Source organism: Sturnus vulgaris, chromosome 13 (assembly GCF_052056855.1).
Source record: "Sturnus vulgaris isolate bStuVul1 chromosome 13, bStuVul1.hap1, whole genome shotgun sequence".
NCBI classification, from domain to species: domain Eukaryota; kingdom Metazoa; phylum Chordata; class Aves; order Passeriformes; family Sturnidae; genus Sturnus; species Sturnus vulgaris.
In genome coordinates this window covers 4,316,309-4,331,415 of record NC_142255.1, presented here as the reverse complement: position 1 = coordinate 4,331,415, position 15,107 = coordinate 4,316,309, and the positions used below count along the sequence as shown (strand labels likewise).

Here is a 15,107-nt window from a genome sequence, read left to right as displayed (position 1 = left end):
TGCTGTTGCTCTCCTCATGTGACACAATTTGCATGTCTGTGACACTGAGGTCAGTTGTCACCTATGTGCTAACTTGATCCAATAAAACCATTAAATGCAGTATTGGACACAGGTCATGATTATCCAATTTTGCTTTTAGTGCCAATTCTAAATGTAGTATTTTGCCTTTTTGGCAGTGAATGAGAAAAAGGTTAGAGAGTGTTATATGCAAAAAACTCAAGATGCCAAGACTTAGCTACATGTTTCCAGTTGCCTGCACTATAAGTTTTGGGTTGCAATCATCTTCCTTGTTAAGTATATTTTTCTGCCTAAATGTTGAATATGGGCTTTGTATGCTTGGAGAATTAATACACGGAAAAAAATGTCTTTTCTGAAGTGAGGCTTTGGGATGAAAACCAAAAAGATTTTAGCAGAGTTGTTAAGATGACTCAGCTGAGTTATAACAGTAATTTCTCCTCTCAAAACCTGGAAGGAATAAACATTTCAGATGTGCATTTTGAATGCAGTGGAATCAGTCCCTTGGACAGATGTTGTATGAAAAAACTTTGGGCATTAACTTTAGATATCAACTGTATGTTATTGTGAAAACACTGAAATGCAATATGCTGACTGGAGCTAAGAATGCAGTGTTTTACCTTTTCCTTTCTAAAGCCTTCACTCTGTGCACGCTGATGTTACAGTGTTTCACAAAGACCAGATAAGAAAATTGCTTGATTTAGTTGGTTTTTTTGGCATCAACTCAAGGGCAATGAATGGAAAATCAGTGAAAATATATCTTTCTGGGATCTCTCTCATTTCAAGGCAGTTAGAGGTCAGTTCATTCTTCCATAAAAACAGTTTGATCTGTTGCTGACATGCTGAATGTGGCCTATTTCTGTTTTAATTATTTTGTGTTTGGTGGTTTTGTTTTAGGGGGGGAGTTTTGGTTGAGGTGGGTTTTTTTTAGGCACGGATTCCTGCAGCTGTGTAGGGCAACTGTGCTAACTCCACTTGTCAATGGCAGGTAAAGGGCATTGTCTCCATCTGCAGCCACAGTGTTGCAGATCTGCAGTCACTGTGAGCAACTGAGACCAGCTCTGAGTGACTGAGAGTGTTGAGTACTTGAAGTTTTTTGCAATATTTAAGTAGCTTAGTTGACGTGAAGGCAAACAATGCTTCCTCTTTAGCAAATTGCCTCAGGGTGACCTGATGGAAGTTTTTTCACAGATTATGGCAGTCTGGGCTGGTGTGTGGAACAAGCTTACAGGAGGTAACTTCAAGGTGACTCTTAGTGAGGCAGGAGATTTGAAATGGAAGCAGCTCCAGCGTGGCGGTGATTGGAAAGGACATTACTTGGGATTTGACAATCTGTGTACACAACTGGAGATCTGACTTAGTTCAAGACCTTATCAGTGCACAAGTGTGATGGAGATTTGCTAGCTCCTTACTCTATTGAATAAATATGAAATATTTATGTAAAAATCCCTGGATCTGAGACCACCACATATCTAGAAGCAGGGGAAGCAACTTGAAAAGGATTCTTTTGTGTTCTCCAGCCTAATTCAGGTGCTGTCTCATTCCAGAAACATGTGCTGGGAAAGCTCAGTCTGTCAAGAGAAGGCATCTTTCCTCCATTTACTGGGAGGGGAGAGTGAGAAGGAGGTAGAGCTTCTTGTATTTTCAATTTCAATTGAGTATTAACAGGATGTATTTCTTAGGTATGTGTTTTCCAGCATTGGCTCTCCTTCTTTTCCCACTTAAATAGCCCTTCCTGACAGTGTTCTCCCCTAGGACACAGTAAGTGCTGTTCATCCTGTCTGTGAACACTGCAAAGCATCACTTTTGTTCTTTAGGGGAATTGAAGGGAAGTAATTAAAATGACAGGAAGTGCTTGGGACTGAAAGATTTATGTCTGTGGAAAGATCTTACGAAATTCAAAGCATATTTGAATCAGAAAGAATCGATTTGGCAGCTGCATAGTTAAAGATGTGCTGTTTCTTTCTGAAATATTAAATTAATGTCCTCCAAGGCAAATCAGGCAGAAAGGGAACTGCTTTATGCATTTCTGGTGTAGTGAACAGCAATAATATGTACAGTCTGTAAATACAGTAAATTCTCAGTCACTGAGGAACACTAATAAGTAGTAGTGATTAAAGTTGCCTTTTGAATTCCCCTTCCCACAGTCACATCAAAAGACATGTGCCTCCTTCAAGAAGTAGATGCAGGAGGTAGACACTCAGCTTCTTCATCTGTTTGATGTGTCTTCACTCAGTTGGATAAATGGCTGTTATTCGGAGAGGGAAGTGTATTGAAAGTAGTTTAGAAATCATGGTTAATGTTGAAATTTTGTGTAGGAGGCTTGATACCAAATCATACTACTGGGAGAGCATGAGCTTTGAGCATACAAGAAAATCAAAAAGTTGTGCTTTGGCCTTTACTTCCCCCAGAAATGGTTTATTGGATGTTCTCCATGTTTTCTAGTGTTCTGAAGCTCTGTCTTCTGTCAGCAGATGATGGGGTTTTCAACTTGGGGTGTACCTTTGGGTGTATCTGTGCCATAGACTTCCTCCTGTTGGAAACTTCTCTCCTTGACTGTGCTGAAATGCAGAGTGTGCTGTTTTGATGGAGAGTGGAGAACACCTAGCTGAGGTCATGATGAGCTCTGTGAGAAGGCCACGTGTGCTTGCATGTCTAAAGTAACAACATAGATCTATAAAAGTAACAACGTGTATCATATAACATATGTATATAGAGCTGGCCCAGAATCACTTCCTCCCAACACCTCAGTGTAGTTGCATTTTGTTTGGTAGCCAGGTTTCACTCTCAGGAGGTCTAGGACTGGTGCTGTTTGTTTGGAGATTCTCTGTAATGCAGAGTGGCCTGCTCCATCAAAGGTTTGTTGATATGCTAAAAGAAATTAATTTAAATTTGTTTTGTATCATTCTGGTTTGAGTTCAAAATACTTTCTCACTCCATACATCAGAAATCCATATGTTAATATGAACTTTGAATATTTAGTTTATTTGTGTTCTGATGTGTTTCCTTGTGAGATAGTTAGTTAATATGCTGCCTAAATTAAGTGTTTAACAACTTGGTGTGAAGATGTGGACATTTCACAAACTATGCTCTTTAAAAGGAGGCTCTTCAATCTTCTCAAGTAATGAGTATAGTATAAAAATGGGAGATCCAAGGTCTGTCTGTTCAGGCTGGGTTTCTGACACTTTGTATCTAGACTCTCTGAACTATTACTATTCTAAGGCTTTGGATGCAAACACAGAGCAGCCCAGCTTTCGAGGAGTATGTTTGGAAAGTTGGCAAACTTCCTGTTAGTCATGCCAAAGAAGTCAATTGTATATTTTGTCTGCTACAGTGTGAGTGGGCCATAGTTCTGTTGTGAACAGATTTAGCTGGCAAACTTGAACTGCAGACACCTTAAGCATTATACCATGGGAATGGCAGGTGCCCTTGCTTGGTAACGTGCTCTGAAGAAATTGTACCAACAGCAAAAACCTGGTGCTGTTTTGTTGGGCTTGGCTTTTTTCCTTCTCTCTCTTTCTGTCTTACCTGTCCACTGAAAGATAACTTTTTTTATTTTATTGCCTCTTCAGCACCAACCCTGGACATGAAATCTCAGCTTCTAACAGCCATATTGCTAATGACTTTATGTGCAGGTATTTAGGCAGAAGTGGATGATGAATTGCATTCATCATGCAAGGTGGAAGTGTTCACATTACAGACAATCTCATTGGAGATTGGGAACATGGCCTGTTATATCCTGGATTGACATGCCTTTTGGGATAAGTAGTTTGAAGGGAAATGTAGAATATTGAGGGAAAGGGTTTCATGCTTGAGTGATTCATGACTTAAAAACAAAGAAAAAGTGCAAGTTCCCATATTGTTTTTATGGTAGTTGCTTATGACAGCTGAACCCACACTTTTTTCATAAAGGTCATGCAAAATGTGCTATTTTTTATTTATATTACCATAGGAGGGCAGAAACTCAACAGGTGCTGCTGACCCAGTGAATCTTTGCCTTAGCCTGCTGAATAACTGATTCTGTAATGTTTAGCACCATAAATGAGTGATAAATCGGATTAATTTTGACCTGAGTCCAAGTACATATTTGGATATTCAGCACCACAGCATGGGAAGAAAATAGTCCTTGTGCTGAGGAATTTCTGCTCTGTGGGGTTGTGTTCACTGCTCAGGTGTTGGTATCCAGCAGACCACTGCAAGTGCTCTAAGGCAAGCTACACTTGCTGTTCTTATGAAAGCTAGGCTTAGCATCTTGTTTACATTCGTGAAATTGCTTGCAGACTGTCTCTTTTGAAATAAAAGAAAACATTAACATAGATTCCAAATTGTACAAGCTCAGAAACTACAGTTAGTGTGAACAGTACCTTGGTGAGACAAGTGCCATGTACTCATTTTCACCAAGAATTTAGAGAATACCTTGGAAATATCTATAAAGGCAAAACTCTAATTTACTTCTAATTCCTAGTGTAGGAATCTGCAGTAGCATTGAGGAAGTACATTCTACTTCAGTGCTTTTCTTTAATCAGTTTTCTTGTTCTGTAAATAACATCACTAGCATTTGAACCAAAAGCATTTCTCAGCTGCAGCTAAGGAAAAAGAAAGAGATGGAGGAGCCAGGGTCTACTGCTAAGAAATACTCCAAATATTCAGAAATCCCGTGTAAACTTCTGGAATTGGGTGCTTTAAGCACTCACTGCTCCCACCCTCTAATAGATGGTAAACAAATCCCGGGTTCGGGGCAGCTGCTTTGCTGACTGGGCTTCTGGGCAGCCTAGTTCCATTTCTGACTGCATTCCAGGAAGTGAGGACAATAGAATAAAAAAAACAGTGATTATTAGTTTTTTTAAGGTCTCTTTATCTCCCTGTTGATAAGTAAAAAAATACATGGCTGCTTCAGCAATAAAAACCCACTTGAAAAATGAATGTTATTTCCACAGTCACATTTGAACAGGCTGCTTTAACAGGCATACCTTGAATTGGATGTCATTGTACATTACTTGTGCTTTACTGGAGACTTGGCAGGCATTGAAAAGTTGGATGAGTGTGATCAGGGATCTAAATTTCAAAGTAGCAAATTACTGCATTGTCAATTCTAGTGCAGGTGATCAATTGGGTTCTGAAATAATTGCCTGAAGTATACTGCATTTACTCTGGCCTGCATTAAATCTGTTAACCTGCAGTTAATAGTTCTGTTGGCATAGAGCTGGTGTTGGTTAAAAGTCCACTGAAAGCAAAAAATCACTTTTCTAAACAACCAAGAGAAGAAAAACATTCAGTGATGAATATTTTTTATCGGAATTGTTTTTGCCAGCTTTGGTTGGTTAAAATTTGCAAGAATTCTTTTGTTGCTGTGGGCTTTGCTCAGCTAAAAGGCATTCCCTGCTTATGTAGTTGTATGAAAGTGTGACTTTATTCTTTAACATCCTGGTCTTTCTAAATTGATGAATAAACTGGGTTCAAATTTGGGTAGCTGCTGTGGATCACAACTTCATTTGAAATTTTAGGTTGTCCAGGAGATGGAAAAATGGGATGAGAGCCTTGCCTAGTGCACACATGGAACACAAGGCTGTGCTAGGTGTGGATCATGCTGTGCCTGGAGGTGTTTGGAAATACTGGGAGAGAAGCTGGTGTTTGTTCCAGAGCACTGGGGGATCCAGAATTGTTAAATGGCTTGTGTGCAAACTGATCTGCCCTCATGATTATTAAACCACTATGATATATTAGTATTTGTTTAGAGTAAAAACTGACAAAAGATCCTAAGAAGCCTAGGGGAAAAAAAGAAAACAAAATCTAATAAACAAAGCCTGAAAATATCCAAACAAGAAAACCTACTTCCTCAAAACAGCCAAAGCCTTGAAACAGAGTTTATCATCTTTTAAAACCAAAACAAAACACTATTTCTACCTTTTTTTTTTTGCAATCATGCTTTAAGGGAGATTGCCCAGAGAGACCTGAGTTGTGATGCTGTAGACTGTATTCCACACAGGGACAGTAAAGCATGGAAAAGCACAGTTAATGCAAAATAAATACTTGTGAGAGGTCAGTGTGATAGTTTAATTTATGTTAACACCCAGACTTGTGCTACCAAGTGTTTTTATAATTAACTAGGCAGTTTCCAAGTGTTTACCTGTAAAAACTCATTGATTAATTTATTATGAGCTCTTATGTGTGAGTAATTTCGAAGCCTGAACTGAAATTTATTTTCTTGAGCACAAAGACATTTTGGCAATGCAAATTGTGACTCTTGAAGAGAAAAGGAAACTTACGACTTCCTGAGTTGTTTTCTTTCCAGTGTGTTGACAGAGAAGGTACTTGAAAAATACAAATTGTTGAACTGGAGATAAGAAAGTAATTTGTTTGTATTTTGTGTTACAGACTTGGTTGCTGGAAGCCTTCCATGTGATCAAATAGTACTTTCAGACAAACTTATTTTCTATTAAATGAAGTTTAATTTTGAGGTAAGGTCCTGTTTAATTTTGTTTGTTATGCATATAATGATACATAACCTACAGTAATTGAAAAGCTTATGTATATTAGTATAAAACTTTCTTTGTAGAGTATGTGAAATATATAGTTCTGTGGCTGTGTTTATGAAGAGAAAAATTGAGCTGAAAAATAAATGTGATGTGTGAATATTGAAGTGCCAAGTTAATATTGTCATTAGCAGCCTGGAGATTAACCTATAACAGACACTGACTGTTTTGAAACAGTTGCCAGGGAGACTGGAGAATATGATCATGTAATAAGTGATGTCTCTAAGCCTTAGGAAAAAGGGCCATGCCTTTCATTGGTATGAAACAAATAGCTGACAAGATGACCTAACTCTTTCATCTGAATACGTGTAAGAGGTGGCAAAAAGAACAAGGAAAAATCATTTTTAATAATAACTTCAGAGATACATTACCATTTCTGTACTGTAATGCTCTCAGAAGAGAATGCATAAAGCTAATTTTACCATTTAGTGACAAAATGTTGATAAATCTCACCCCATGTTCTTAATCTGTTGGAGTTACTTTGACCTTGTCCACATTACTGTTCTAAATATGTCTCTGGCTTTGACTGCTCATCTGGAAATGGTGCTTGAAATACTGAGAGGTCGCTAATGGAATTTTGTCCTGCTATTCTCCATGTTTGAAAAATGTCTTCAGTGAACTTTCAAAGCAGCCTATAATTAAAGCAACATGTCAGTTTGTACCAAATATGTCTAAGGACAAGGTTAAATGAAGGTGTTTTAGGTACATCATGAAATAGCCTTTGCTAGGAACAATAAGAAAATACATATGAATTTGTTGAGCTGCTTGAGTTGATATGAGTTGTTCCTCTTAATTTCTTTTGTGTACTTAGATTTTTTTAAAACTGGTTTATCTGATTGCTGTATGAGAATAATACAGTAATGAAACAAGTTTCAGAAAACACTTGACAGGTATTCTTACTCACCTTAAGCAGTGTCCAGTTTCTTGGCTTCTAACATGCTGGATTTTGTTTCAAGAATCCAGCTCAGCTGCCTCTGGAGTAGTTCCAATGAATATAACCATGTAAAGCAAAGGTTGGAGAAATGTCAGTAAGTGAATTGGTCTGGTGGACTTGATTCATCATCTGATCCTGGGCAATATGCCTCTTCATGGAGCTTCCAACAAGCAATACTGAAGGGTTCAGAGAGGAATTGCATTTAATAGTTGAATGGTTCATGATGGCTTTTCAAGATGGTTTCAAGTGTCTCTTTGTCCACTCGTTTCCAGTGAGTTGTCATGTACCTGTTTTGCTAAAGAACTCCATGCTGTGATTCCTGTCTGAGGCCTTTTGAGTAACATTTTATGCATAAAAATAGTTGAGTTGGATTCAATCTGTAGGATCACTTTGCAAGGAAAAATTTATGTTCAATTTCAACATTGGTAACAGTCGGCATAGGTGACACCAAAAATATATCTTCAAGTCTGAAAAAAATCTGTGGGAAGCACTCAGATTTTTAAAATTTTTTTCCATTTTGACTCCAGGCCCATAACCACGTGTTCTGGGCCTGTGGTTCTGTGGTTCATGTTAGAATTCCAACAGGGAATCACTTTGCTTGCAACAAATTCTGTCAAAAGTACTGCTGCCAGTTTGATTGTTAGATTGATGTTGACTCTTCCAGATTTAACCTCTGGGGGTTTTTTGCCTTAGCCTAATTTGGGCTTAGTGTCAGCTGGGTAATTTTACTCAGGTTTCTTTGTTCTGTGCTTCATTCTGTTTCAAAGAGAGATGTCCATGATGGCAGCAGAGTTTCTGTTTGCACAACTGGAAATGACTGGCCAAAATGTCTGTTGTTGAAAAAACTACAGTAATACTTGATATTAATCACAGTAAGAGGTGGAATGAGTGAGAGCAGAGAACCATTCCATACAAACCTCATCACTGGGAAAAAAAATTACTCTATTTGAGATCCACTAATTTTCTTCTGTGTAACAAAGCTGTTTCTGAAGACTTATGAACCCCATCTAATTCTGGATGGTGATGCTGATCATAATTATACATGTGGCTAAGTGGGTTTCTTGTTATTAAATAGTTCAGCTTCTGTAACAAATAAGGAATGTTGGTTATAAAGCCTGTAAGAAATTTGAGCAGCCTCTTAGTTGGCTTCATGTTCCCCAAGGTAGATAATCAAGTAGATGTGTATGAGGTAACTGTTGACTGCTGTTTTTCTTAAAGAAACTGATAAAAAAAGTTCCTGGGCAGCATCAGATGATGTTCAGGAGGGTAGAAGGAAAGTAAAAAAAGAATCCATATATGATTTACCATGATAGTTTATCTGGGACTTTGCAATACTCTTTCTCTGCCAAAACATGTCACTTAAATAAAAAAGATGTAAAATAGAAAATGCAGAGTAATAGATGACAGCAGGTGAACCCATGAGGTCATATGCTAGCTGTGTCAATAAATGACTCAAGTAAGAACTCCAAGTAGTTTATTACATCTGATTTTGTGATGCCTCCCAAGAATGGCAGGTGGAGCTTGAAAGTTTGAGTGATGGTTTCAATTAATTCAGTGGGGGGGAAGGCATTGAATTGAGCATGCTCAGAGGTTCTAGACCTAGGCATAAAAGCTTTAAAATTGTCCTTGAAAACATTACAGTATTTGAGCAGTTGAAAATAGTGTCAATATACAGAACTGTTCTAGCCTGGATTTAACAGCCCATTTCATAGTTCAACCTATTACTATCTTTAGTGTGATTTAGAATCTGAGTGAAATGTTTCAAATTGTCACATCTTCTGCTTTAGAAAATCGGTTTTCTATCAGCCAAACCTTTCCACAGAAAAGGAACTATTTTTAATCATCATTTACTTTGCTTATCCTATAATTTATCTAGGTACTGGAGATCAGAAAATATATTTGAAGCTGTATAAACATAAAAGAATATATCCCACTGTAAGCAAGTTGGAGTGCTTGGGATGGATCTAGATGAACCTTACAGGAGTTGGGTTTAAAAAAAAACAAAGCACCCCTCCAAAACCCAGCAACAAACCCTTTAAAAAGAGGAGGAAAAAAAAACCCTCAAGCAAACCCACACGAAATATAAATGTCTTCTATACATCAGATACCATTTTAGTACTAGTCTGTGCATATATTTACTACTGTCCTCCCAAGAACTCTGGGAGAGGAATGTAGACAATGGATGTGATTCTCTTCTGATTTGTACAGAAACTCATGTTTCTGGTTTTGGTTTTCTCTTGCAGTGTTCTTGCAAAATAGGAAAAAAGGTCTGGAAAGCCTTTTCAAAGACATGTCACTGACTGCCATAGTGAAGGCTCTTGCTTCTGGGGCTTGTGATTTCTCTGTTACATCTAGCTCCAGTCAAGCTCTTGGCTTATCTTATCTAAAAGCTCCGTTTGGGACAGTGGCATTCCTCCTGTAGTTCCTTGTAGTTCATCCTTCCTTTTGAAGATACATACAAGCAAGTTAGTTTGCAAATATGCCTTTTGCCTTGAAAAGCAAGCTGAAGTTCAATTGCTAATAAGCTGACTGTCCTATAAACAACTCTTAATTAGTCCCAAATATTTTGGTCTATTACATAATTTGCTTGAGGGAATTTCCTTGCTGTGTTCTTAGCAAAAGAGATGCTGCTGCTGTATAACTATAAAATGTGGACTGAGAATGGTATCTATTAATGCTTACTAATAATTACAGCCTGCTCTTACAGCCTTTCAAAGCTTGTCCTGGTTCATCTTTGTTTTGCTGTGGGCATTTTTTTTTCCAATTAGTTTTCTAGAATTTCGTACTGCATGCTACAGATAAATGCAGTGAATTTTTCCTGAGATTCTTCGGAGTTTTTCTAGTAAACTTGCTTATCAACATGTGGGGTGTGTGTATATAGCCATAGTGATTGAGCAAGGATTTCCTTAGGGCAGGGGGGCATGTGAGAGTTCTTGCATTTTAATTGTCTGTCCATACTTGCAAACAGAATAAGCAATGTTCAGTGCTGAACAGTGTTAAATTCCTTGTATTCTAACCAATGAAAGGAAGGGTTATGCTTTTTTGATTACTTGTTCAAGCTTCAAGAGCTCTGATGAGCCACCCCAAACAGACAGTGTGTGGTGTCTGAGGTTGTCAGGCTACTTGTGGACCCTCCAAGTCGCTATCTTTGTTCTTACTGCCCATTTAGGACATCAACTTTTACTCCATTGGTTTACTGCTCTTTCCTTCCACTTGAGGCTAATTAGAGGGAAACAGAGATACTGTTTTATTTCCTTTCTGGCCAGAAGAGATTCTAACATTACTGACAAGACAACTTCCAGGCCAGTGTTTTTCCAAGTGTGATATTTGTGCATGAGTGATCGTTATTCCTGAAAGCACCTCACTCACTGCACAGTTCCCAGGGGAGTGGCAGCAGCCAGTGATGACATCTTCACAGTGTCTTGGGCAGCAGGGAGTTGATGGTGGCCTTGCTGTGACATGTGGACATACACTTCAGGCGTGCAACCCACAGATGATAGTTTGGTTCCTATCCCATGCTCTGGTGGAGAATCAGCTTAGTCTTCTAAGAAATTCTATTAATGGCAGCCTTGAAGCCCTGTTAAAAGCATTGTGGTATAAATGAGTTACAAATTGTCAGTGATGGAGTGCTGAAGAGAGGGCTCCTTCAGAGTTGCAGTGTTACCTCTTTTGTGATAAAATGCTGACATAGGTGCCACTGTGAGTTTAGAGTAGAATGGGTGATGTTACTCTGTGCCTGTGCAATCAGCTGCCTGTCTGCCTGCCTTGTGGGTCCATTGTGCTCGATTTTTGATGGATGATGCTTTCGTTTGCATTCATAATTTTGTTTATCAGTTTGACTGGGTTTGTATTTCTGAGTGCATTTTGTTCACGGAGGTCTTAGCAGGCACCAGTCCACTAAACAATTATTTCATATGTACCTTAGGATTAGATGTTCAACCTCTGTGAACAGCAGAAAATGCCATGGTGCCCAGTGCCAGCAGGTAGTTGGTGGGAATACTGAAAAGAATAGAGGACTTCTGTTCATTGGATTTGTTACAAAGTTAGTCTAGTATAACAAAAATATGTAGCTTTGCTTCTACTAGCATGTACACATGCAGGTTTTTAGGCTGTGACAGTCTCATGACCTAGATTTCTGTTTGCTCAAGCTTGAATGAACTAGTTAAGAAATATCTCCAGGGAGACAGACCTTTACTAAATCATGGCAGAGCTTTGCTTTTAACCATTGCATTGGCAGTGACAACTTTGCTTTAACTGGCTGGGTGTGGTCAGTGCTTGGCAGTGGTCATTGTGGCTGTTTCTCATTTGCTTTTTGAAATGCAGGTGGCTTTGGGCTATGTGTTACTCAACACTCAGTTGGTGAGGATGTGAAATACACATACCCTCATAGCATTGAGCTGACATTTTGCTTTCTCTGTTTGCTTAGCACTGCAGTTCAGAATATACAGATAAAATCATGGCCTCATCAGCTCAGACACCACAGATATGGGGGTAGGAATGGTATGAATTAAGCTGGTTGAGCAGGTAAACGATCAAGGAAATCAGTGTGCACTAACTGGTCTCCTCTCTAAATCTCCTTTCTCCCATGCATCGTTATTCTGCTGTTTTATTTTATTTTATTTTATGTTTTTGGCTTAATGATAGTTGATTCCTGTTGAAATTAGGTGATGCAGACTTCTGTCCTTGTCAGTATTGGGAGAAACAGCCATTTTCCTGGTGTTACATGTCTCTTGAGAGGCCTTGTAAAATGCTTGTTGAGATAACTTTGCTGTCCCTTGCCTTGGTCTGTTTTTGTGTGTCCAGCAGCTGATGAGGTCAGTGCCACCTTCCCAGTCTAGCAGAGCTGGACTCTTAAGTACAATTTAGTTTTTTGGGAAATCTTTTCTGGAATTTTTGTAATTTCTGTAATTGTGGTTTTATCATGTTAATTATTTCAGGAAGGTGTTGTGGAATGGAGACCTGTTTTGTACATTACCTGAGGCTTACATTCAGAGTATTGATTGTGAAATTTTCAGTAGTGCAGAGTTACATCCTACACTGAATTAGTACTCACTGAATGAGCCTGACAAAAAAATCATGGAAACTCTCTAACTAGGGCAAGTTTGAACTTGATCGTGTGTGTCATCCATCTCAATGCTTTTAACATTTTAAAGTAGATATATTCACAACAGCAGGCAACTCATTTTTGCATACTTTTATATGTGCATACTGGTAGAAGGATTTTAAGGAGCTGGTTGAGAAAGCCATTTGTTGGTGAAGCAGAAGTGGGACAAGGAAGTTCCAGAGTAAATCCATGCAAAAGCTGTTCATTTACTATGGTAGCACAGACAGTGTGTAGAAATTGTTGTTTACTTGGAAAAAACTTTACTAGAAATTACTGTTGGGACTGATGAAAGAAGAGGTGCAGTAGGATATGAATAAATTCATTTGTTACTCAGCCTTGGCAGTCCTACTAGGTGTTGTTAGTTCTGTTTTGCTCCTCTTGAATGATACCAGGAGGAATAACAATTTTAAATTAATTTCCAGTGGAAATTAAGGGTGGGGGTGTTTTGGCATCAACTTTCTTCCTGTTAATTTTGGGACATTTCTCAAACCATGTTGGAGCTTTTGTTCAAATTATTAGTTTGTGACTTGCAATAGGCAGTTTGCAGTTTTATTTAATTTCAGGGAAAATATAAAAATGTATTTTAATGTGTATAAGTGTTTCATCAAATAACATTTTTTTTTGTATTTAATGTTCAAGTTGTTTCACTGAAAATACCTACTTTACAATATATGAAGAGTGTTTAGTTTTGTAAATATCGGTCTTTAGATTTTCAGAAAGTTTTTTTTAATGAAGAGAAATTATTAAATAAAAATATTTTAACTGCTCATGGAGTATATATCTGCTTCTAAGCCCACACCTTTTGTAATTGAGTAGTAACAGCATCCTAGCTCTAGTGAGCATGTATCCATGCAGAGAGCTTTGGGGAAGGAGACAAGCTGAGACGTGCAGGAGGGCTGTGCCAATGCAATGGAACTCTGTCCTCTAGCCTTGTCCTGCCCAGGTACAGGGACCAGAGCCCCCGGTGACCAAGCTGGGACAGTGTTTCCCTCCTGCCATCACTGCTCTGGCTAATCCTGTGTAATCACTCCTTAACCCAGAGGCACACATTCCTCCAGCTTCAAGCTACTTTAAAAAACTTTATTACTGCCTCATTCTTGTTTTACTTTTCAGTCCTTGATAACATCTTGGGCTAATATCTTATTACTTACTTTATATCTTATTAACTTGGATAATATGTGTTGGAAATATTTGTGCTTGTTTGCTTTGTTGGTGAGGTATCTCTGTGAGCACACCGAGGCCTGCTCATCTTCATTCATCCACTGGTTAGAATTTTGTTTTGCTCAGATTTTCCAGAGCATGAGCCCTGTGATGGTTGAGCTCAAGGCCTTGACATACACACTGATATGGATCTGCAGGACTAGCTTCTCTGAGTTATGCTCTGTGCCTTTTTTAAGAGCTCCAAGCTGCTGCTATCCCTCCCAAAGCTGTCAGATTCATAATTTATTATTCTAGTCTCCCACCTTACAGGCACAGATCTGTCACAGTCTGATTTAGAAATTTCCTACTTTATTACTCACAGAGAATTAGACAGTACCAGGCAAACTGTTTCATGTAAAATTTTCTTAATTTCCAGGATCCTTTTAATTTTTGGTCAGCCATTCCACAAACTGAGTGATTTTGGGTGAAGCACAGAGTCCATTACTTGCACAGAGAAATATTTAAATGTGGTGTGAATCAATGTATAGAAGATAAAGGAAATGTGGAAGATATTTTCCCCTAGTTTTTCTCTGTGATCTCAGCCCTTTGTCTTGACCAAGTTCTTAGATCTTTTGAGAAAAAACAGCTGTCCTGTTCTGGCTGTTACTCAGGAGATGGAAATTGCCTGTCCCATTTATTACTGAAAGCCAAGTGGGGAGATTTAGAGCCTCGGGATACACTGGAGAAGGCAAATGAAAACATTTCTCTTGAGTTTGAGAATACAGTACTGGGGGAAGCTGATAAGTCATGAGCTCTTTTCATAAGCTCTTTTTCAGATGATGCATCCTTTGGTGTCTCTGAAACTGAGCACTGAAGTGAAGGAAACCAGACCACTAATGTATGTAGGTCCTTCCTTCTTTGAGTTGAATTTGACTCTGGGGAAAAAAAAAAAAAAGAGTGCCAGTGGGAGGACACAGTAACAGGTTCTCAACTTGTAAAAGTGCATTAAAGATATCAGGGATAAGTTTGCATGTCTGTTTATGTAGGGAAGGCAGAAAACATTATTTTGCAGAATGGAGAACCTAAGTTGAAAACTTGTGTGAGGGAGAACCATCCAAAATGCAGAAATAGTAAAAAGAAAAATAAAAATGGAGCAGCTTAGCTGTGGATGTTGTGGACTCCATTTTCATGGAACTTTGTCAGAATGGATTAAATGAGAATCTGGCAGGGACAGCATAGGGATGCATCATTTTGCAATGCAAGGCACTATGCTAGGCTACCTTTTGATGTTCTTTCTGACACTCACGTTTATGGTTTATGTGGTGCACAGTCACAAAGAAAATATTAAAAAGCTGAAACCTAAACAATGTACTTCTAAAAG

At 38.5% G+C, this 15,107-nt stretch overlaps 1 protein-coding gene across 3 annotated transcripts in view; it reads left to right on the top strand.

Moving 5' to 3' along the window:
* The window catches only part of TLN2 (talin 2), a 129,221-nt gene that overhangs the window by 32,031 nt on the left and 82,083 nt on the right, over positions 1 to 15,107 (top strand). For all 3 annotated transcript variants that reach the window (XM_088172405.1, XM_014879150.2, XM_088172404.1), the window contains one exon: positions 6,391 to 6,473. The gene's annotated coding sequence lies outside the window, so the exon portion shown is untranslated. The remainder of the gene's footprint in view (positions 1 to 6,390; positions 6,474 to 15,107) is intronic.